At 36.5% G+C, this 25,010-nt stretch overlaps 1 pseudogene; it reads right to left on the bottom strand.

Annotated features, from left to right (window-relative positions):
• Positions 1 to 954: 954 nt before the first annotated feature.
• On the bottom strand, positions 955 to 25,010 carry LOC149840449 (actin-related protein 2-like; annotated as a pseudogene).

Here is a 25,010-nt window from a genome sequence, read left to right as displayed (position 1 = left end):
TCGATTGGCGAAAAGAGGAGCGGCAAAGAGGTGTGCATGTCTTGTGAATATCCCATCTACTGATCTTCCCCACTTTTTGTTCGTGAAAATATTGTAAAGAACGACAAAAACTATCTTCCCCACATTTTGTGAAAATATGCGAATGCTTAGTGTTTAGGAAATGCCTTGATAATATGCGATTGCTAAGCATGCAGTATCGGAGTTCGGTTCATCCCCCATCTTTATACTCCACGCACGTTGTTTTGATCAAATCTGGCTTTATAGATGGATTCAACACGGTTGGATCGGATTTTTTTAACAAAAAAAATGTTTTTTAAATCATGTCAATCGTTGATTTTTGAATCGCCATAATATCCTGCAAATAAGTCAGATTTAGGTGATTCAAATGTTGATATGATGTGGATCATATCTGTGGAGTCCGATTTGATCAGAACAACTTGCAACAATGAAATCCCGAGGGGTATAAAGATAGGAATGACATTGGAGATGAGTGGAACCGATTTCTGCAATATCCGAGAGATCTCTCGGTTATGATAGTGCGGCCCCACCATCCGATTGTCTCAATCGACCCGGACATGCACTTTTCACTAAATTGCAACTTTTTTCTTCTGGGGGGAATAAGCAAGCTGAAGGATAACTCTAAGATTCGAACTCGAGACCCCTTGGTTATATGATAAGTGTGACCTAACCAGGTTGCTAATCTCATTTGATCCCAACTTTGAAACCATTTTACGGAAAATATCAATGAAACATATAGGTTTAATAAGCAAAACATAATTTAACAGCAACACAAATTTTCTAACGTAAAAAGTTCGTTCTCGAGGTCAATTACACGTTGGAAAAAAGACTTTCTTTTTCTGGAAGTATCTTTCCCACAGTTTTTCAAAATCTAAGTAAGCTTTCAACTTCTAGGATGACATGTAAATCTGGAAATGTTTAAAGTGACATGTACCATCATGCCTGGCCGCATTTTCTTAAGCTTGCAACGCCCTCTTCCTGATAGTCCTCTTTGCTGATCCAAAGCTCAGGAGCGTCCTGCAGAAATTGTATGTTCAAAAGCTTGTAGGGATGGGATGTTCCTTCAACTAGTAAGAAAAAACTGGTCAAGAATCTGCTCTTGTGGCTTTTGGGAATACCTTCATTATACTTGCAAGTACATCGCCTCCAAGATAGACTAGGTGCTTTCTCCGTGGTGGGTCCTCTGTTCGCAGCCTTAGCTTCTGGACCAAGAAAGTACAGGTACAAGTGGTTGAGCTCAATCATGCACCCAGAGAGAGAGAGAGAGAGAGAGAGAGAGGTTCAGCCCTTCAGCCCATCTCTATTTCCTTTCAAGACATGCTCCACATAACGGTCGATTATCTCCTTCTCCAAGCTGCACATTTCGAGGGATGTACCGTGACACAGGGAAGAACCATTCCACCAATTTTGTACCAAAGATGAGTAGTTTGAATCATTACCGACTGGGCAATCCAGGGTACATGGTACTCCCTCCGCTGAGAACGATATGCTGGTAAAGCTGCATAAAATAAAGCAAAATTAGAATGCAGAAATAGATGCCCTGACAGTAATAGAACACGTCATTTTATAAAAGGATAATGCTAAGTTTCCAACTTAATGTTTGGCATTCCGTTCTGGCACTGAGAAGAATGGATGCCAAAGAGAAGCTCTTGCAAGTGAACAGATTGGTGAAAAGACACTTTTTCAAAGGAAAACTAGAGGTAAAGCATAAGCTACGCACTGAATGTGGAAAGTCACCAACCTCCTGCTGATGGATGTCTTACCAGACTTCACAACCATTACAACTACATGGTTGAAGAATAGGTAAGGTTATCAGCAGAAAGAGATTCTAAATTTTGATTCTGATCTTTCACTTTATTGTAAGAGATGCATGTAAAATAGTCAATTCTTGAAGATGCGGTTAGAGATCAGCATATCAATATTGCAAATCTGCCATTCCTAGACTTCATTCGGTCTCTGTCAATAGGGATGCAACTTAATAGCATGAAACTTCTATTGATATAAATAAATCGATTTTTCTATTTAAATGCCCAGTTGTTGGAAATAAAACAACAAACTAGAGAAGAAGATTGTTTTCTAAAATGAAAAACACACAAAAATGGTGCAAAAGAAAGAGAAGGCTACAAAAGACTTCAATACATTCCAATGACTTGTCAAAATGATGATACATGGTTGCTATATATATATCATTCAAGCTCAATCAGAATATAATTACATATTAAATTTCTATCATAGAAAAACTAAAAGACTTACATTTTCAAGAAGAAAAATTAAATGAGAGAGAAACCCGAAGAGTTTGCATAGAAAACTGCAAAATAACCTTAATGTAAAATGAGTTTCAAAAATGAGGGAGGAATACGAAGAGTCTAGCTTATAATTCCAACAGCCCCTCTTAAGCTAGATTATAACGACACCTAATTTCTCTCTCAATTTATTGAAAGTTTCATTCTTCAATGCTTTTGTAAAGATATCAGCCACTTGGTCTTGGGTCTTGCAAAACTTGACATTGACATCTCCATTTTTGACCAAGTCTCTAATGAAATGATACTTGATTCGAATATGCTTGCATTTGCTATGAAAAACTAGATTTTTGGTGAGTGCTATGGCTGAACTATTGTCACAAAATAAAGGAGTATTTTCCCATTGAGGATGCTTCAACTCATGAAGAATCCACCTTAGCCAGAGAGCTTGACAACTAGAAAGAGCCAATGAAATATACTCAGCTTCGGTTATGGATAAAACAACAACAGCTTGCTTCTTCGATGCCTACGAGATTGCACCTGAGTCAATGTGAAAAACGAAACCTGAAGTGCTTTTACTATCATCTCTATTTCCACCCCAATCACTATCACAAAAACCCACCAATTTTGAATCTTCAACACATTTATAATGAATTCCATAATTGATAGTGCCACACACATATCTCAAGATTCTTTTGCCTATGTCCCAATGAGTATTAGAAGGAGATTACATGAATCTGCTAATCATGCTGACAGTAAACATAAGATCAGGTCTTGTAGCAGTCAAGTACATAAGACTACCAACAAGGCTTCTATAGAGAGTTGCAACGATCTTTCTCTCACCATCATTTTTGCTAAGTTTCAGTCTAACTTCCATAGGAATATTAAGAGGTGTAGCACCCTCCATTCTGAACTTCTTTAATATATTTTCAACATACCTTTTTTGAGATATGAATATTCCATCTTCGGCTTGCTTTACTTCAATGCCCAGAAAAAAATGGAGAAGCCCCATGTCAGTCATTTCGAATTCGTGCATCATATCCTTCTTGAATTTTTCACACATGCTTGCACTAGTGCCGGTAATTATTAAATCATCAACATATAAGCATATGACTAAGAATTCCCCTTGATTGCCTTCTTTGATGAAGAGAGTATGCTCAAAGGGACACCGTTTGAAACCATTCTTCAAGAAATATCCATCAATGCGACTATACCAAGCCCTTGGCGCTTGTTTCAGCCCATATAAAGCCTTCTTCAATCGACACACTTTATTTTCTTCATCCTTCTTCACATAACCCGGAGGTTGATCAATATACACTTCTTCTTCAAGGAAACCATTCAAGAAAACTGATTTAACGTCCATTTGATAGACCTTCCATTTTCTTTGAGCAGCCAAAGCTATCACCATGTGAATTGTTTTAAGGCGAGCTACAGGAGCAAAAACTTCATTAAAATCGACGTCATACCTTTGCTTGTAACCTTTTACCACCAGTCGAGCTTTGCATTTTTCAACTTCTCCATTTGAGTTGAACTTTGTTTTATATACCCACTCGACGCCAATAGATTTGTGCCCTCTTGGGAGCTCAGTCAACTCCCAAGTATGATTTCTTTCAATGGAGCCCATTTCTTGATTCATAGCAATTCTCCACTTTTCTTGTTGAGATGCTTCTTCATAAGTAATTGGATCAGCATCCGCAAATAAAGCAAAATTCACCAAATCTTTCTCAAGATTTCTTCTTGCTGTTTCATAAATTTCTTGAAGACTTCTTGTCTTCATACAAGGAGATTCAGAACTCCTTGAAGATGAGGAAGACGGTGATAAATGCACAGATGGAGAGGAGAGTGAAGTATCTCCTTCGCCACCATCACTATTAGGGTCATAACTCTCCTCCTTGTTGATGAAATGCGAATTTTTATTTTCATTCTCGTCATCCCAATTCCAAGATTTTTCTTCATTGAATTTTACATCTTTACTTATGATAATTTTCTTGGTGATTGGATTGTAAAGCTTATAATCCTTTGAGCATTCAGTGTACCCAACAAGGATACATTTTTCAGATTTATCTTCAAGCTTGCTCCTTCGTTCATCGGGAATATGAGAATAACATATACTGCCAAATACTTTCAAATGAGCAACACATGGTTTTTGCCCACTCCAAGCTTCTTGAGGAGTTAGGTCTTGACTACTTTTAGTGGAGGCACGATTAAGAAGATAGATAGCACATGCCACTGATTCAGCCCAGAATATGTTAGGCATACCTTTAGATTTCAACATACTTCTTGCCATCTCCATGATCGTGCGATTCTTCTTTTCCGCAACGCCGTTTTGTTGAGGTGTGTACCGAGTAGTCAACTGGTGATGGATGCCTTTCTTTTTCAAGAATTTCTTGAACTCATTGGACATATATTCAGCCCCACGATCAGTACGCAAGGTTTTAATAGAAAGATCATTTTGCTTTTCAATAAATGTCATAAATTGCTTAAAATATTTAAACACCTTTGATTTTTCTTTTAGAAAATAAACCCATATCTTCTGACTGAAGTCATCAATGAATGTTAAAAAGTAACGATTACCTCCAATAGATGTGGTGTGCATAGGGCCACATAGATCAAAATGAACCAACTCAAGTGGTTTTGATGCTCGCCAAGATTTGCCACCAGGAAAAGAGTCTCTGTGATGTTTTCCAAGAACACAACCTTCACAAATTTTGTCTTGCTGATGAATGTTAGGCATGTCTCTGACCATATGTTTTTTGCACATGAGAGATAAAGAACTAAAATTCAAATGCCCATATCGAAGATGCCATAACCATGATGGGTCTTTAATAATAGTATTGAAGCAAGGAAGAACAACACTTTGAAATGTAAATGGAAACATTTTGTTTTGAGTCATTTTCACCTCGGCTATAAGAGTATTCTTCTTGTCCTTGATTTCACATATTTCTTCTTTGAAATGAAGATCATATCCTTTTAGAATAAGTTGTCCAACACTCAAAAGATTGTGTTTGAGGCCAGGAACATAGAAAACATCGGTGACGTGCTTGCTGCCATGGTTAGTTTTAACAAGAATATCACCACGTCCCTTGACAACAAGCCTATTATCATCACCTGTTCTAACTTTAGTTTGAACCATTTCATTTAAGTCCACAAATAATTTTTTGTTTCCAGTCATGTGGTTACTACAACCACTATCAATATACCATACTTCATCATGTGTTTCTTCTTTGGTATCATAAGCAAGAAAGAGAATATCATCATCAAGAATTTCATTTTTCTCATGCATGAAAGTTACCTCATTTTGGTTTTCTTCTGCCAATCTTTTTCTACAGAACTTTATGTTGTGACCATACTTCTGACAATGAAAGCATTGAACTTGTGAGAGAGAGCGACCACGACCTCGACCTCTTCCTCGCATAAAATAAGATGAATCACAACATCTTCTTTCGTTTCTTGATTTCTACCACGTCCATATCCTCTTCATCTTCATCTTCGTCCTCAAGCACCACCACAAATAGAGAGATGTGTCTGAAAAGCTTGCTCGATTGGAGGAGAATCAAATTGCTTTATACGAAGTTCATGGGATTGAAGTGATCTCATTAAACTATCAATGGACAAGGTGGATAAGTCTTTGGATTCTTCTATAGCAACAACAATATGTTCAAACTTGTGAGTTAAGCTTCTCAATATCTTTTCAACAACTCTTTGATCTTCAAGTTTTTCACCATTTACTCGCATTTGATTAACAATGGAGAAGACTCGATTGAAAATACTTTAATAGTTTCAGATTCTTTCATTTTTAAAGAATCAAATTCACTTCTAAGAGTTTGGAGTCTCACCATTTTTACCTTGTCTTCTCATTTATATGTTGTATAGAGAGTATCCCATGCTTCCTTTGCCGATTTCGCCGTAGATATCCTTTCGAAAATGCCTTCATCAACAACTTGATAAATATAGAACAATGCCTTATTGTTTTTCCGGTTTTCCTTCAACTCAGTTAGTTGTCGTGGAGTGATGTCCTCCACATTGTCCATCACATCGAAACCACTTTCAACAATGTCCCATAGATCTTGAGAACCAAAGAATGCTTTCATTTGAATACTTCACTTGTTATAATTTTTCCCAGCAAAGCAAGGAACTTGAGGTTGCACCATATTGTTGGAAGTCATCCTAGCTCTGATACCATTATGTTGGAAATAAAACAACAAACTAGAGAAGAAGATTGTTCTCTAGAATGAAAAACACACAGAAATGATGCAAGAGAAAGAGAAGGCTACAAAAGGCTTCAATACATTCCAATGACTTGTCAAAATGATGATACATGGCTGCTATATATATAGCATTCAAGCTTAACCAGAATTTAATTACATATTAAATTTCTACTATAGAAAAACTAAAAGACTATTACATTTTCAAGGAGAAAAATTAAATGAGAGAGGAACCCGAAGAGTTTGCATAGAAAACTGCAAATAGCCTTAATGTAAAACGAGTTCCAAAAATGAGGAAGGAATACGAAGAGTCTAGCTTATAATTCCAACAAGCCTTAAAGTAAAATGAGTTTCCCAAAAATAAGAAAGGAATACGAAGAGTCTAGCTTATAATTCCAACACTGGTTTCTACTGTAATGCTTTCAACCAGTTACTGAGCATGCACGCGATTCTGGTTGAGAAACAAGGTTAGTATGAACTTTTCGAATTTCAACTGCAGTGTCATGTATACATTTTGTTAAAAGATGAAAAAAATAAAGACCCCTGCCAAGAAAATCTTCTAAAGGCCTTTTACAATGCCAGCACTTGCCACTGCTTGGGTTCATCACTGGATTAGGCAAGTATGAAAAATCTTATGGCTCAAGTTATTCAATCTGAGAATGTTACACTGTTAATAAATACAGCTAGTACTGCATTCTGGTCAGATGTTTGCAAAAAGATTCTGACCAAAATGCAAAACATGACACTATGGCAGTAACAAAGGGCCCGACAACCATCTTCACCTTTTTCACAGTAAAGTGGATGGTGAATTTGTGTGTGTGTGTGTGTGTGTGAGAGAGAGAGAGAGAGAGAGACTAATCCAGTAATTTTTTTTCAAACTTGTAGCTTAAGAATCAATAGTGAGTCTCTCGTAAGATCAATATCCCTAACATAAATGTAATAAAGAGATCCATAACACGGTTACTTCACTTTTCTTGCGTGAGACATCCATCCAATACGCACTTTTTTAGTAGAGAAAAGTTGAATCCTTGTGATAGCTCCTAAGCTCATACGATAAGAAAATCATACAAGTGACCACAGCTAGATGCTCATAACTACCAGACATTACAATAACCGCAACAGATTAATATGTTTAGTCGGATATAATAGCAGAAATAAACCAAAAATGTAAGCCATTGAAAATGAAATGTGGCAGCTCCTATGTAGCAACTCGTACTTCAACCCTGCAACTTCTGGAAATCGAGGTACTCTACTATCAACAGTTAAGCAATAAAGCAGAAAACTTTCATACCAACATACGGCTGTCAATGTCCGTCTCCTGGATACAACGAAATACCATGTCAGCCATACCATCGCCTTCAACATCTATAAGCTCCTGCATGAAGCAAGTTAATCCCTGAGATGGAAAAAGAAGAAAAGACTGGCTTCAAATAAGATATAGTAAGATGAAGACTTCGAATGGAAGGATGAGAACAGCAAACTAGTTCTACTGTCAAGTCAAAAGATACATCATTTAGTAAGAAAAAACACAAAAAGACTTACTGGAGTGAAAAGAGCCTCAGGTGCCTGGAAACGTTCAGTTCCAACTTTTATAACCCTGCCATCTGGAAGCTGACCCCAAACAAGATTAGCAAAATACAACGTAGTAAATGCCTCAGCAAAATTATCTAGCAACTGAAGAGGAAACATACAAATCAACAACTCAGCAAAATTGATGATTGAGGAACATGTTACTCAAAGAAGGATAGCATGCTTATTTAAATAAAAAAATCTACTTGATCCTGGATTGTGAAAATTAACGTACTGAGCTCAAGCCCATAGTCCAAGCTTGAGCTACACCAAACTTTCATGAACTTGGTTTCACAAAGTCTGATAGCATTACATGGAGATCATTATAAAATACTTGAACTTCATAGTTGGATACTTTTTGTTTTAACCATATCAATGTAGACCACATTTGAAACAAAATGAAGTTCTAATCCAATTTTAACTTGACAGTAGCAAGCACTCAGATGTAATATTTATTACTTTTTTTTTCCATGTTACAAATAATATTAGCAGAAAACTTGATCTTGAACCTAGGATGGAACCTGAGATCAAAGTGACACTCTGAAGCAACGCACTTTCAAGCTCTACATTTAACAAACCAAGTCTGAGAAACCTACACCTCAAACTGCTCGGTTCATTGACGCATCACTTATCAGCATACTAGACTGTAATACAAATTTAAAGCAGGAGCCTAATTAGAATCGTGATAAGCATGATTACAAAGCTAAGGGGTTGCAGCTTTGAAGCATACTGTGAAGTCTTTGCAGAGCACAGCGGCATTATTTAGTAAACAGCAGCAGAAATCTAAAGATGGACTTGCAGATGTGAAAAGCAACTCGGAGAATCTTATAGTGTGAAAATAAAGGAGACTGAATATGCCCAAACTGAAGCATGCTATATCCGTAAATTTCAACCACAGTACAGGATATGAAACAAGATATTCTCATGATAATTGTTGAAATATATATTTTTATACACTGAAAGATATAGAACAGGAAGTGTTAGGGTAATCAACTAATCATCTTACAGTGTAATTCTTAACCAGGATGGTGGTCTCTAGACCCAATTGGTAGTCACGTTTGTAGTCATAACTGCAACAAAATTAGAAAAGGAAAAAGGGAGAACAGAAAGCAGTTGAGTCCTGGAAATACTACAGCAGAGGAAATAACTAAGTTGAGTAGATCTTCTGACCATAAAAGTATCAATACAATTTAATTCAACTAATTTTATTATTTTCCTGCAGAGAATTACAACAATACAAGTAAAACTTTAAAATGTCTTTCAAATAGCATAACCTTAAGACAATAGCCAAAGGGAATTTTTGGGATTAAAAATGTGTTTTATGTGTAGATACCAGTTTGCTTATATTGTTAAGGGTTATCTTTTGAAGATTAAATTCAACAGATGCTAATTCAAATCACCATCAATTATGAGAGGGCCTTAACAAGGAGAATTTTACCATGTTTGAAAAATAACCAGTTTGGATTACAAAAGCTGTTCCAATAGCTAGAAAGGCCATAACTTTAGTGGGAAATAGATAAGCCTTTAATCACAACAACCTTCAGGGATAGGTGTATCCTGAGTTCCAGATTTATCTAATTCTTCATACTTAATTGCAAATTCTAGAGAAAAAAAATGATGCCCTTTTAAAAAATGGGTTAGAGAAAAGAAAGATTTTAAAACCACCGATAATTGTTAAGCAGCAATTGCTCCTCAAAAATTTTGTAGCACCACAAATTCTCAGCACAGGGTTAACCTGTTTATGAAGATAGGCAAAGTCTATAAAGTACCAATCTCAAAAAAGGGTGGAAGAAAGTCCATAACAACCTAAAAAGATTTTATTTCACTATGATGATAAAAAACATTGAATACACATTCCATGAAATAGGGTAAAGATACTTATGCATTTTGTGTGCGTAGTGTGTAGACATCATAAGAATGTAACGTGAAAATCCATGGGATGAGATAGTAGATCCATAGCTCATGAGAGGGGCCATCAGTTTTACTAGAATGCACATAAACTGGAAGATTCCTTATAGTTTCTCAAGAGGGATTCTCTAGTAGCTAGGACATGATTTGATTTCATTACCCCCACCCCCCAGAAAAAAAAACACTGGAGATGCAACTTATTTGTCCTTAATAGCAAATTTAAACTGAAGATATGTAATAAGATAAGAGTCATAATCCACCTTATATAACAAAGTTTTTCCTTAATTTCTCTGACAGTTTCAAAGTCCACTGATCGATTCATTGCATACCTGAAAACAAGAATAAAATTACATATAAGACTAATAAAAGCACCAACTGTTGAATAAATAAGCCTAACTCGCCAAAACTAGCCTCTCACCCTCTTCACAGCAACAAATCCACAAGATAGGATGTTATGTGCCTCCCAGCTACATTCATTAGCTTTGTGAGATGTGGGAATAAGTAGCCCTCCACAACAGGAACCTAAGAGGTGAATGAGAGTGATTTGGTTAGACTTATAGAAACAGACCTGAGGTTGTGCAGAAAGTAGTTGTTAATAACTGAATTTTCATGCAGACTACAAATGATAGATGAACTTAAGAACCACGCAGCTTTACTAATACAGTTCACATAAAGCATAAATATTCCATTTTGCTTCACACAATGCAGAAACACTATTTCAAAATTTAAACCTAAAATTAATTCCAGAAGTCTAACAGAAATTTCTTTTGTAAGAAAATCCAGTTGGTAATACTCCAGGACTACTGCAGAAAAGAGTTACCACATGAGTCACACTATTGAAAGTTTTTCATCTATACCTGTATTGAGAAAGAGAGAAGAGAGAGAGAGAGAGAGAGAGAGAGAAGAACCCAAAGTGGCGATTGCGGCTGTCACGATTTTCTTAATGAAATCGTGACCTAATGACTGTATTAATATGCTTAAGTTTACATTGTGGTTGGGTCGGGTCTGGTGTAATATCCGAACCCGGAGCAAAGGTAAAAATACAAGTAAAAATACAGAGGACTTATACATGAATGAACTCGGGTCTGGTATAGGATCCAGACCCGAAACACTATTCACCTTTTTCACCCCTCTTCAAGTTTATCATGGTTATGGACCATGAACAACTTGCCTTTAAGCATCCAAAAATGATCCTTTGTTAACCCTTTGGTAAATAGGTCTGCAACTTGTCTTTCAGTATTGACGAACTCAGGCTCAATCTCTTTTTCTTCAACTTTCTGTCTCACTGGTCAATCTCAATGTGCTTAGCACGACTGTGATGTACTGGATTGAATGACATGTTTATAGCACTTTGGTTGTCACATAACACGATAGTGTGGGAGATCTTTTCTCCTACTTCAGTTAGTAGATGTCTGATCCATGTGGCTTCGGCAGTAGCAGCAGCCATAGATCTATACTCAGCCTCAGTACTTGATCTAGCGATAGCCTTTTGTTTTCTACTGCTCCAAGAGACTAAATTTCTTCCAATGAAGGCACAATATCCTGATGTAGATCTTCGTTCATCAGGATCTCCTACCCAGTCTGCATCACAATATACAGTGAGTCTGTGCTCATCTTTGCCATATGGCTGTGGTGAGTATATCAATTCATCCCCAATAGTCCCTTTCAGATACCTAAGGATCCTCTTGACAAATTTCATATGTCCAGTACATGGCACATGCATAAATTGAGACACTTGATTGACTGAATAAACAATATCAGGTCTAGTGAATGTGAGGTACTGTAACATTCCTATAATGCTTCGATACCTGGTGGGGTCATCACACAGATCTCCATCACGAGTGCTAAGTTTTTGAAGAAACACACTCGGGGTTCCCTGAGGTTTGCAGTCTTTCATGCCTGCCTTGCTGAGAACATCTACGGTGTACTTATACTAAGTGAGTGTCAAGCCATGAGCCTGATTATCAACTTCTACACCAAGAAAATAGTGTAGAACTCCAAGATCTTTCATTATGAACCTCTGACCTAGTAAGTCTTTTACTTCTTGGATGTGGGCCGCATATTTTCCTGTGATAACAATATTACCGACATAAATTAATAACAGAGTGGTCACAGTCTGACTTCTGAAAATAAACAATGAGTGGTCCAACATGTAATGTGAAAATCCATGTTTCTGAATCTCTAGCGAGAAGCTATCAAACCAAGAGCGAGATGCTTGCTTCAGACCATAGATAGCTCTTTTTAACCTGCACACATGAGTTTCACAATTTTGTTCTTGATATCCAGGGGATTGCTCCATGTACACTTCCTCCTTCAAGTCCTCATACAAGAAAGCATTTTTTACATCAAGCTGACTCAACTTCCATCCATGTTCAACAGCCAGAGAAATAATAATTCGAATTGTTCCCATTCTTACAACCAGACTGCCCTGCTTCTTGAGTGAATCCTTTTGCCATGAGTCTTGCCTTGTATCGTTCAATGGTTCCATCTGGCTTGTACTTTATCTTGTAGACCCATTTACATCCAACAACATTTTTGTCAGGTGGTCTGGGAACAACTTCTCAGATTTCACATTCATGCAAGGCTTGCATTTCATCATTCATGGCTTCTACCCACTTGGCAGAAGTGATTGCCTGGTAGTACATAGTAGGCTCATCTTCCTTATTGAGGGCAGTTAAAAAGAGTTGAAGATCCAAGGAGAAGTTGTTATAGCTAACCCACCTGTCAATGGGATGTCGTATGCAGTTTGATTTTCTGACCTCAAGAGTATGAGAAGGAGTCAGATTGCTGACTGAGACATGATCTGAATGGCTTGATGCTGTCGGTCTCTGTCTAGAATAGACAATGCCTTTGTATTCGCTCGATACTTCCTCTGAATTTTGTGGCCCCGACGTCCCAGTGTTCTCAGACATCTCTTCTTCTTGCTGCATGCAATTTGATGAACATGCTTCATTGGAGCCAGCAAAAAGTTTTGAACTCAACAAAGGATAGTAAACTTCAGATGGCATATTCGTTGCATCAGCTCTGTCATCAAAATTTTGTTCATCAAAGACAACATTTCTTGAGATTTTGATACGTTTGTTGGTGGGATCATAACACTTATATCCTTTATAGTCATCATCGTATCCTACAAACCTACACTTCTAAGCCTTGTCCTGAAACTTGTTTCTCAGAGACTGATCAATATGCACATAGCAAACACATCAAAAAACACGCAGCTCATGATAACTAGGATGAACTCCAAAGAGACAGTGATAAGGAGACTTATTTTCCAGAACGACCATGGGCAATCTATTTATCACATGCACGACAGAATGGAAGGCTTTTGTCTATAGGTTGATGAGAAGATTACTGTCATGAAGCATACTCATGGCACTTTCAACGATATGTCTATGTTTTCGTTCAGCAATCCCATTTTGTTGAGGAGTGTGAGGACAAAACACCTTTTTCCTATTCCGTTATTTCAAAGAAAAGAAATAAAATCATAGGATGAGAATTCCCCACCTCCATCACATTGGAAAAATTGAATGGACTCAGAAAATTGATTTTTGACCAAGGAAAGGAAATTTTGAAACAAAGAAAAGACTTCTGACTTATTTTTTATGAAATATATCCAAGTGTATCGAGAATAACTATCAACAAAGATTAAATAATATTTGCTTCCAGATCCAGAGACAATTGGGGCGGGTACCCACACATCAAAACAAATAATATCAAAAGATTTTAAAGCGCTCTTATTAATGGAATGGAAAGGCAATACATGACTCTTGCATGAAAGACAACTAGAACATTTATGACTGCTCTCATCCCCATTAAGACTTTCTTTTGGAATAAGATTATTAGAGACAAGTTTCTCAATAAAATGACTCCCACAATGTCCTAACCAACTATGCCATAAGAATGACTTATTACATTCAGAGATGCTAAAAACACTGGTAGAAGAGGATGAATGTGACTCTAATGAAGGCTTCAAAATCAGGTGAGCAGGGCGAACAACATGACATGGAGCTTCTTCAAAGACATACATGTTGCCTCGTGTCTTTCCTTCAACGAATGTTTTCCTCGTGCGTAGGTCCTTGACCTGCACAAAGAAGGAAGTGAATTCAACTAAAGCATTATTATCATCAATAAGTTTGGAGACGGAGACAATATTTTTCTTAATGTCAGGAGCATGAAAAACGTCAGAAAGAGTAAGAGTGGAATGTGACATGGGAATGTCAGTCTTTCCAACATGAGAAACAGGATGGTGGGATCCATCTTCAGTGACAATCTTACTTTTTCTGAAATAAGGAATAGGGTTAGAAATTTTACCTGCATCGCCGGTTACATGAGTTGCTGCCCCTGAATCGACAAACCATGTGCCTTCATCACTCTGCTTCAATTTTAACTCTAACAAGGCAGATATTAGCAAATCTTTAATCTCTCCACTGTCTCTAGTATTTGTGAACTTTCTTTTGGCTTCTGTTTGTGGACCCTTTCCTTTATTCTCTAGATTATGCCAACAATTCTCCTTGATATGCCCCTTCTTGTTACAAAGGAAGCAAGTAGGAATAAATCTTGGTCCCTGCGCATGAGCTAACATGTTTGGAGTGGGAAGCAGACCACGCCCTCCGTGTCCACTTCGCCCTTGTCCTCCTCGTCCCCGTCCTCTACCATAAGTCACTCCTATGGTCAAAACTTCTTGAGTATTTGGATGATTATGAGTTTCTTTAGAGAATCCCTACAAAGTCATTTCATACTGGATCAATTTGGCTAGTAGCTCATCGAAGGTAGGAAGAACAAGAAGGAAAAATAGTGAAGTGACTATCATATTGTAGTCAAATCTTAATCCACTCAGAGTTTGTTGCATCATGTCATTATCACTAACGGCACACCCTATAATTGCAAGCTGGTCTGTGATGATCTTTATCTTGTTCAAATATTCCATGATGGTCATAGAATCTTTTCTTAGCAACTGAAATTTCCTTTTTAGAAAAACCACCCTTGCTTGAGAAACCTGCGAATACGTCTGAACCAGTCGTTCCCAGAGTTATAGCGATGTACAGTTGTCAGGAATGGCAACAAGAATCTCTTGAGACAGAGTTGATGTGATGTATGCAACAACTGATTGATCTTTCCTTTCCCAATTGAGAAATTCAACATTTTTGACATACACGATTGAACTCGCCCCTTGATCATCTTTTTCTTCTCTCGGAACAAATTCTGGTGGGACTAAAGTGGTTCCATCCAGGTGACCTAAGAGACCTTAACTCCTTATGAAAGGAATAATTTGTCTCTTCCAAATAAAGAAATGTGAGGTGTTTAACTTTTTAGAAACAAGCTGGTTGAGAAAACTTGAAGAAAGGTTTGATTGAGAGTGATAAGAATCCATTGAGAATGAGAATCAACAGGAGTATCCACGAAAAATTTCAACCCTCTTTCCCTTTTTTTTTGCGGAACAGAGGGTCGTAAATTGTCGAAATCAGAGGATGCAGGAACTGATATTCAACTTGTGAAAACTGATATTCAACGTGTGAAAAACACCTTCACATGTTAAATATACCTCTCCCTTTTTGAAAAGTGTAGAAATGAGTAATCAAAGGATAGATTGCACAACAAGGCAATAAGAAATCATGGGAAAAACTGTAGCATTCGAATATGCAGAGATATATTTGGAAAGGTAGGGCAAAAGATGATCAAACAATGAATAAAAGTAATTCTCGTGAATGGGTTCACGTGAAATCCTGTAGCCCCTCTTTTTTTGCACGATCTGGGTTCACGTGAATGGATTTCACATGAATCACAGATTGACAGAAGTAGTCCCACGCGAGGTGTGAGAACATGGGGGACTTCAGAAAAAAAAAGAGAATAGATAAAGAAGGAAAGAGATGAAGAAGGACAAAAGGGGAGTAAGAGAGGAACAAAAAACCTTGGATTTCAGATCGTCGACTCTGCCAGAATTCTTTTTCAGCCTTTAGAGGGATCTAGGCTCTGATACCATGAAAGTTTTTCATCTGTACCTGTATTGAGAAAGAGAGAAGAGAGAGAGAGAGAGAGAGAGAGAGAGAGAGAGAGAGAGAGAGAGAGAGAGAGAGAGAGAGAGAGAGAGAGAGAGAGAATAACCCAAAGTGGCGATTGCGGCTGTCACGATTTTCTTAATGAAATCGTGACCTAATGACTGTATTAATATGCTTAAGTTTACATTGTGGGTCGGGTCGGGTCGGGTCTGGTGTAATATCCGAACCCGGAGCAAAGGTAAAAATACAAGTAAAAATACAGAGGACTTATACATGAATGAACTCAGGTCTGGTATAGGATCCAAACCCGAAACACTATTCACCTTTTTCAACCATCACCTGAGTCAATAACAAGACCATTTAGTAAGCCTGTCAGAATAGCTGAATGTTATAACAAGCACAATTAAATTGAAACCACACATAATGCTACTTGAGGAAACAACCCTGGGAGGAGAAAGCCTAACTCGGTAGGGTTAGAATCTTAAGCATAGTGACAAAAGTTAACAACAACAACAACAACAACAACAACTACGCCTTCATCCCAAAACAATTGGGGTCAGCGATATGAACCAAAAAGAAATTCATTTTGGGTCTTGCATCTCAGCTACACTCATTTTTTGAATATGATGTCTCTTGGCAGCCCAACATTCCGTACCATATAGTAAAGCGGGTCTAATAGTCGTCCTATAAAACTTTCCCTTCAACCGCAATGGCATTCTACGATCGCACAGCACTCCAGTAGCACTTTTTCATTTCATCCACCCAACCTTTATCCTATGATTTACATCTCCATCAATTTCTCCATACTTTTGAATGATGGATCCCAAATATTTGAAATAATCATTCACCGGTATATCTTGCTCACCAAGCTTCACTACACTCCCATCACTACTTCGTTGCTTACTAAACCGACATTCCATATACTCAGTCTTACTCTTACTCAACTTAAAACCTCTAGCTTCCAATGTCTGTCTCCATAATTCTAACTTAGCATTAACCCCAGCTCTAGACTCATCAATCAAAACAATATCATCAGCAAACAACATACACCACGGTACATTTTCTTGAATTGATCTCGTAAGTTCATCCATCACTATCGCAAATAGGAAAGGGCTTAAAGCAGATCCTTGATGTAACCCAACCATATAGTGACAAAAGTTAAAAACAGAAAAATATTGGCAACTAAAAACTTTGTGACAAATAGATTTTTTTTGAAAAACTCACATTTTTTCGAAAAAATATCGACAATAAAGACAAATTAACAATATAAAAAATAAAATGTTATAAGTAAATACAAATAACAATATTTTAAAATAAAAACGCATGGTTTTTCATGATAAATGATCGACAAAAACATAAATATCACATTTAAAATGCAATGTTTTATGATAAATAGCCAATAAAAACATAAATATCATGTTTAAAATGTGATATTTATGTTTCTACAAAAAACTCACAATATTTTGAAAATATCATGAGAAATTAAAGTTTAAAAATTTTAGGTAATTTCATGCAATATTGTAATGAAATGGTGGTCTTCCACAAAAGCATGAGAAACCTTCAAAAGTGTGTCTATTGGAGACACCTTAAACACAACCCATAAAAGGGTAAAAATAGAAGAACACACTAAAATAATAAATATTTATTTCTTCACAAGAGATGCTTAAAAAAAATGGGATACAAAGGATGGGGTCACCCATATATATACAAGAGGAGAGTGAGGTGGGAAGAGCTCTTCCTAAGAGTCGTTAGATTTAGTCCAATGGCTCTATTTATAGCCGTTGGACTAGGTTAAACGACTATATAGTTGGTCAAGATCTAACTAGATCTTGACTAACTAGTTCAAAATGAACTAGAAAATAAAAGAAATAATATATATATATAAATATATATTATTTTATTATTTTATTAATATATATTATATATGTATTACATATTACATTTTAACACTCCCTCTCAAACTTACGGTATAATGAGCGAAAGTTTGTTTAAGAGGAAGTGAAATCTGGGAGCAGTGAGATGTTTGGTGAAGAAGTCCGCTAATTGATACTCTGATGTAATATACGACAGATCAATGGTCCTATGTAGATATTCCTCTCTGACATAGTGATCGTCCATCTCAATATGTTTGGTGTGTTCATGAAATATTCGGTTGCTTGCAATATAGATCACACTCTTGTTGTCACAGCACATTTGTAAAGCTTGTGTTGCTTCAACTCCCATGTCAACAAGCAGACATTTGAGCCAAACTACTTTTATTGTCGTGGTTGCCATAGCTCGGTATTCATCTTCAGTGGACGAGAGAGAGACATTCTACTACTTTTTGCACCTCTACGAAATTAAAGATTCACTTAAGAAAACACAAAAACCAGTGGTTGAGTCAATTATTGGGATCACCTCCTCAGTCAGCATCAGTATAGGCAATTAAATCTAATGAAGATGAAGAAGACAAGAGGCCTCGTGAAAGAGAGGACTTTATGTATCTAATAATACGTAAAACTGCTCCCATGTGAACAAAAGTGGGAGCATGCTGAAACTGACTAGTTGTGTGTACAACGTGTGCTATGTTTGGTTCAGTAATGGAAAGATAGGAAAGTGATCTGATAAGCTGTCTGTAAGGAGTGTGATCATCAAGAGGTTCATCATCATCAATTCTCATTTTAATGTTGACAACTTCTAGAGTGCCCACTTTCTTATCATCTGTAATTCCAGACCTAAAAAAAATATCAAAAGCAGATTGAGATATCAAATACGCCCGAGGGGAATAAGCAACTTTATTTCTTAAAAAATATCTCAATAAACCTAAATCAGTCAATTCAAAATAAGTTTTAAGAAGTTTTTTAATGTTTTCAACTCCATGTTTGTCGCCTTTGGTGATTACCATGTCATCCACATAGAGAAGAAAAAAAAGAATCCCTGTATCAGAATTCTTAATAAACAAAACAGTGTCAGTCAAACAAGATCAAAAACCAATATCAATCATAACATGACTAAATTCGTCATATCAGGCTTTTGGTGCCTGTTTAAGACTATAAAGAGTTTTTTATAAATGAAGAGTTTTACCTTTAAGGATGCTAATACCAGGTAGGGCTTCCATGTACACATCTTCAACTAGATTTTCATTGAGAAAAACATTTTTTGACATCCATATGGAATATGGACCATTTTCTAATAGAAGCTAAAGCTATTAATGTTCTCACAATGGTCATACGAGCAACTAGGGTAAAAGTTTCTTCACAATCGATGCCATACTCTTGAGCATACCCTTTGGCCACTAATCGGGCTTTATACCTTTCAAGAGTTGCATCAATCTTGGTTTTAACTTTGTAAACTCATCGACAGCCTATAGGTTTCTTACCTAGAAGAATTTCTTAAATAATCCAAGTGTTAGACTTTTCTAATGTGTCTAATTTTGCCTTCATGGCTTCTACCCATTCTATATGATTTTTGGCTTGAGAATAGGATGACGATTCTACATATGATTGTATTAATGCAATGACTACCTTATATGTGGGTGAAAAAAGATTCGTATGACACAATTTTTCCAGAAGGTCTAAAAATTTTGGATGACTTTCTGGTTGGTATTTCGGAATATTTTTCTAATGCACATGGAAGATTTGACTCTCTACATCTTGAATATTGTAGACTAACGTCCCTATGAATTTACTTTTCATTATCAACATTATGTTCAAAGTCAATAGTACTTTGATCATTATCAAAATCACATTCATTAGATTCTGAAGCCAAATCTATTAAAAAAGAATATTCAACGACTTCCTTGGGTTTTTCAAATTCAAAAAAACTTTTTTTTCTAAGAAAGATATATTTCTTGATACATAGAATTTTTCATTTTGAAAATCAAAACACCTATAGCCTTTTTTATTATCGACATATCCTAAGAAGGCACAAGGAATCACGCGGGAAAAGAGTTTGTCATTCTTGTTGGTGAAAACAAAGCACTTGCATCCAAAGACTCTTAATCTTGAATAATCATGAGATAAGTTAACAAGTTTTTCATTTAGAGTTATATTTTTCAAAGAAGAAAATGACATTCGATTAATAATATAGGTTGCAGTTAGGGCAGTTTCTGCCCAAAATTCTTTTAAAACTTTGTTTGATATTAATAAAGTCTTAGTTTTTCCATGATGTGTCGATATTTACATTCAGCTAGGCCATTTTGTTGTGGTGTGTGTAGACAAGATCTTTGATGTGTGATGCCAAATAAGTTGAGATAATATTTGAATTCTTTGGACATAAATTCTCCTGCTAAATTAGTGCAAAAAATAGAAATATCATTTTGAAATTTATTTTTAACCATTTTATGAAATGTTTGAAAGTGTGAAAAAACCTCAGATTTAGACTTAAAGAAGTAAATCCAAGTATGCCTAGAAAAGTCATCGACAAAAATTACATAATATGCATATCCACCTTTTGAAATAACTGGTGCAGGACCCCAAACATCTGAATGTATTAATTCAAGTGGTCTAAAGGAAACAAAAGTTCTATCATGAAATGATAATCTTTTCATTTTGCCAAGAATAAATCTTTACAAGTAAAACCTTCAGAATTACAAAATTTTTCTAAACTTGAAAAATGTTTAACTTTAGACATACGAGGATGAAAAAGTCTTTTGTGCCATAAATTCAACTTTATTTTCTAAACATTATAACAAAAAACATTCTTAGGCAATTCCAAAAAGTTCATATAATAGAGTCCTTCTCTATGGCCTTCACCAATCAGCTTCTCAGATTGGTGATCCAGTACCCAACAACCATAAGAAGAGGAGATATTACACCCATAATCAGATATTTAAGAAACAAACAAGATGTTTAAATTTAGTTTAGGAATATATCTAACTTTTGAGATAAAAAATTTCTTTGTTTTATGATTTTTTTCAAAATTTCCTATTCCTTCTATTTTAAGAGAGGTACCATCAGCTGAGAAAACATTTGACACACTTGAGTTATTTTTAAGATATTTGGATAAGCTATTGACATTTGGGGTCATATGAAAAGAAGCACCAGAGTCAAGGAACCAAGGAAAATTACCAGGATCGGAGAATGATGAAACAACTGCTCCAGTTGAGGCTTTAGTTGAGGAGGATGCTCCCTTGAGAAGAGGTTGAAGAATCTCTATTAATTGAGTCATAGATACTGGTGCATCTTGATCTTTTGATTCTAATCGGACAGATACATCTTTCAGGCCTATAGTGCCCCGGCTTATGACAATGATAGCAAATGACTTTTCTTTTGTCAAAATTACCATTTTGTCTACCAAAATAAAGTGGCCTATAAGTGCGCACATAGTTACCTGGTCTAGACACAGCTAGAACAGAATCATCTTTAGATTTTTGAATATTTTTCCTAAGTTTGTTTTCCACCATAGTCAGTTCCTCTATAGTATCAATGATAGAGAGAACCTTTCCTCGATATAAAAGAGCTGATTTGGTCAACTCAAATTTTGGTCTTAAACCGTTTATAAATTGATAAAAATGTTCCATATCGAGTTGCTTTTGACGAAGCTCGATATCTTCAAAATAATGTCATTTTGGCTTAAGAAAAGTCAACTCCTCTCAAAGTTCAGATAACTCATTATAATATTCCCTAATAGTTTTGTCATTTTCAGTCATCATCCAGACTTTGCCTTAAAAATTGCATACATGTGCAATATCTTTAAGTGAATACATATTTTTAAGATATTTTCAAGCTTTATCGACATGCTCAAATTTGGCAAGGCTAGAGCATTTATTAATGTTAACGCTATTAATTAGCCATGGCATAATTTTAGCGTACCCTATCCTCCACTCTTTCCATTTTTTCTCATAGGTTGCCAATGCCTTATTCTTCTCTCCTTCCATGAGAGGTACTTCTTTGTCATTCTCAACTTTTGTAAGAATTAGTTTTGGTTTCGAATCGGAACCATCCACTATACCCCACAACCCTTTTCCCCAAATGTGGTGCTTCATGATTGAAGCCTACATTACATAGTTGGTGTCATTTAATTTCATGGGTACGATGATGATCTTATCATTGTCATCCATCTTTTACACGGGTGAGAAAAGAGAGAATAGATGAGAGAAAAAAAAAGAGAAAGAGAAAGATAAGAGAGGAGAAAGAATGAGCACAATTACAAAATTTCATAGCCAAGCTTCCTCTAAAGGCTTTGCTTTCTTCAAAAACGGTCTCTTGAGTCACGAACAGTGTTATTAAAAGCGTGCCTCAAGGCGCAAAAAGCGCACCTCGCCGCAAGGCGAGGGGCTTTGTGCCTTGAGGCGCAGGCATAAGGCGTAAAAGCCCTGAGGCACACGCCTCATACGCCTTGAGTCGTACGCCTCAGGGCGAGGCGCGCCTCAAGGTGAGGCGTACACGCCTCACTTAATTGAAGTTGAAGGCCTTAGACATTGCCCTTAGCAATGTTGAAGCCATCATTGCTCGCATTCTCAATGTGGGTGCTTGCAATCTTTGCAATTCTTAGCTTCCTTCCGAGAAGTAAAGGCGAAAAGTGGGGCATTTGCTATGGCACTTCATCCATGGCTTCAGGCACACACGATAAAACATGTGATTGTAGGGACTAGGGAGTGAAAGGTGCACCCTTCTACCAGATGGTGTGGTCATCATCCTTACTGTGGTTTTCGATTTGGGATAGCACAACTTTTCTTCTTCACCACTTTGTTCGATTCTTGATGGGTAGGTGTTGTAGTTTGCTCATCCATGGGGAAGCTCGGCTGCACACTTTTGTTGTTTCAGGCTTGGGTTCTCACCCTCTCCTCAGATAAAAGCCCATGTATCTGGCAGGGTCTCCTGCTGACATGGGATGTTCCAAGTTTCAACCACCTTAGTAATGTTTGGTTTGTAACAGTAGAAAGTGTCGACATGCAGAATTCAAATGTAGGCATAAGGTGCCTCACCTTTTTTATTTTTTGTTGGTTGTTACTTCATCAATAAAGCATTTTTATTTATTTATAATTTTAGATATTTTTTATAGTTTTTTTAAGTTTTCAATTTTTTTTGAGGCTTACGCTTTACGCCTTGCCTCAGATTTTGGTGAAGCGCCTCGCTACGCCTCAACGCTTTTCACAACACTGGTCACGAACAAGAAGATAAATCACTTTTTGCAAAGGAGGCATGAAAAACAAGGCAAAAATCTTCAAGATCTAAAGGTCTTCAAGGCTCTGATACTATGTAATGAAATGGTGGTCTTCCACAAAAGCATGAGAAACCTTCAAAAAGAGTGTCTATTGGAGATACCTTAAGCACAACCCATAAAAGGGTAAAAATGAAAGAACACACTAAAATAATAAATATTTATTTCTTCACAAGAGATGCTTAAAAAGCATTGGGATACAAAGGAGGGGGTCACCCATATATATACAAGAGGAGAGTGAGGTGGGAAGAGCTCTTCCTAAGATTCGTTGGACCCGGTCCAACGACTTGATTTATAGCCGTTGGACTAGGTCCAACGACTATATAGTTGGTCAAGATCTAACTAGATCTTGACTAGCTAGCTCAAAATGAGCTAGAAAATAAAAAAAACAATAAAAAAAAGAAATAAAATTAATATATATATTATATTATTAATTTATTAATATATATATATATATTATATATGTATTACATGTTACATTTTAACAAATATTTCCACGAGATTTTCATAAATCTCACGATATTTGTCACACTGGTCTTGGGTCACATAACAAGGAATTCAAGAACTTAACCAGGACAACCAGCTAGAGTCCACGTGGATCCATGCCAGTCACCTAAATGAACCTTCTAATGCAAATTAGAATGCCCAAGTCCACAATGAGTTGTACAAGGCAGCTAAGTTGGAGAGACAGACCAGGTGAACCTAGTAACACGCCAGCTGGCATTATGAGCTACTAGAGGAAATGACCCACAGAACAACTTAAATATGAAACTTCAATAATAGACAGGAAGTAAGATTTTGAAGAAAACTAATTGAATTCTGGGATTCTGGAATGACATTAAGTTTTCTAGAATGAAAATACAATCAAAGATCTAAAGCAGGAGGGCCACCAAAAATCAATTTGAGCACTTATTTTCATGAAAAGATTCCTTATTTGGATGAGAACAAAGTAATATATGCATGTGATGATGCTATTCTGGCTACTGGGCAAAACAAACATTCAGAGACAAGGTCTAAGAAACAATGAAATAGAAAAATAGATTTCAGAGGAAGTGCAGGAAGCAAGGAAGACATTATCAAGTCTTAACCTCCAATTATGTTGGGAAGCACCTTGAGCATACAATGTTAGAACAGCCTGGATTTGGATAAAAACAGCATTGAATCCATACTTCTCAAACATGGTCTCAATCTGCAACAGTTTTCATACAACAGACCATGAGATTGAGTGAAAAAATACAACTCTATTCAACATCCCTGATAACAGCACAATAAAATGTAATAACAACAAGCTATATCTGTCAATGGGAAATGATGACTAGCCTAGAAAACTCAATATTATTGAATCTGGCAACTGCACTCACCATTGTTTCTCTATTTTTTGAAGGATTTAAAGGAGGATCTGTGAGCAAGATCCAACATTCTGTTGGGTCTATCTGTCACAAGCCAGGCAGAACATAAATATGTTTCATATTCAAGTGGATAAGAACAATATCAGTGATTGAATTTTACAAAGAAAAAGAGTGAAATGTCAGTGATACAGAATCTAAAAGCGGCAAAATCACCAGACAGCAAGAGATTTACTTTTAATTCATTGAAAAAAGCATGGTCCCAGACATAGCCCATATCATCCCAATTCTGAACTATGCCATTATTGATAGGCTAAGAGATGTCAAGTTGATGACGCAATTATGCACATGCTTCCCCCACAATAATATCCTGAATGACACAAAGTCAAATTTTATCACCTCTGATGATCAAAACAGTAAGGCTGTGAGTCTGTGACATCCAATTATAACTGTAAAGTGAACATTGAAGTCGTATAGATGCTAAAAGACAAATATTTGGAACCTGAAGAATACAAACTGGAATAGTAATAAACCACATAACGTTGGCGATTGCATCCACTCATGCACCACGGACACTACCACCAT

This window comes from Nuphar pumila, chromosome 4 (assembly GCF_984573655.1).
Source record: "Nuphar pumila chromosome 4, dmNupPumi1.hap1.1, whole genome shotgun sequence".
Classification (NCBI taxonomy): Eukaryota; Viridiplantae; Streptophyta; class Magnoliopsida; order Nymphaeales; family Nymphaeaceae; genus Nuphar; species Nuphar pumila.
This window is presented reverse-complemented; position numbering and strand designations above follow the sequence as displayed.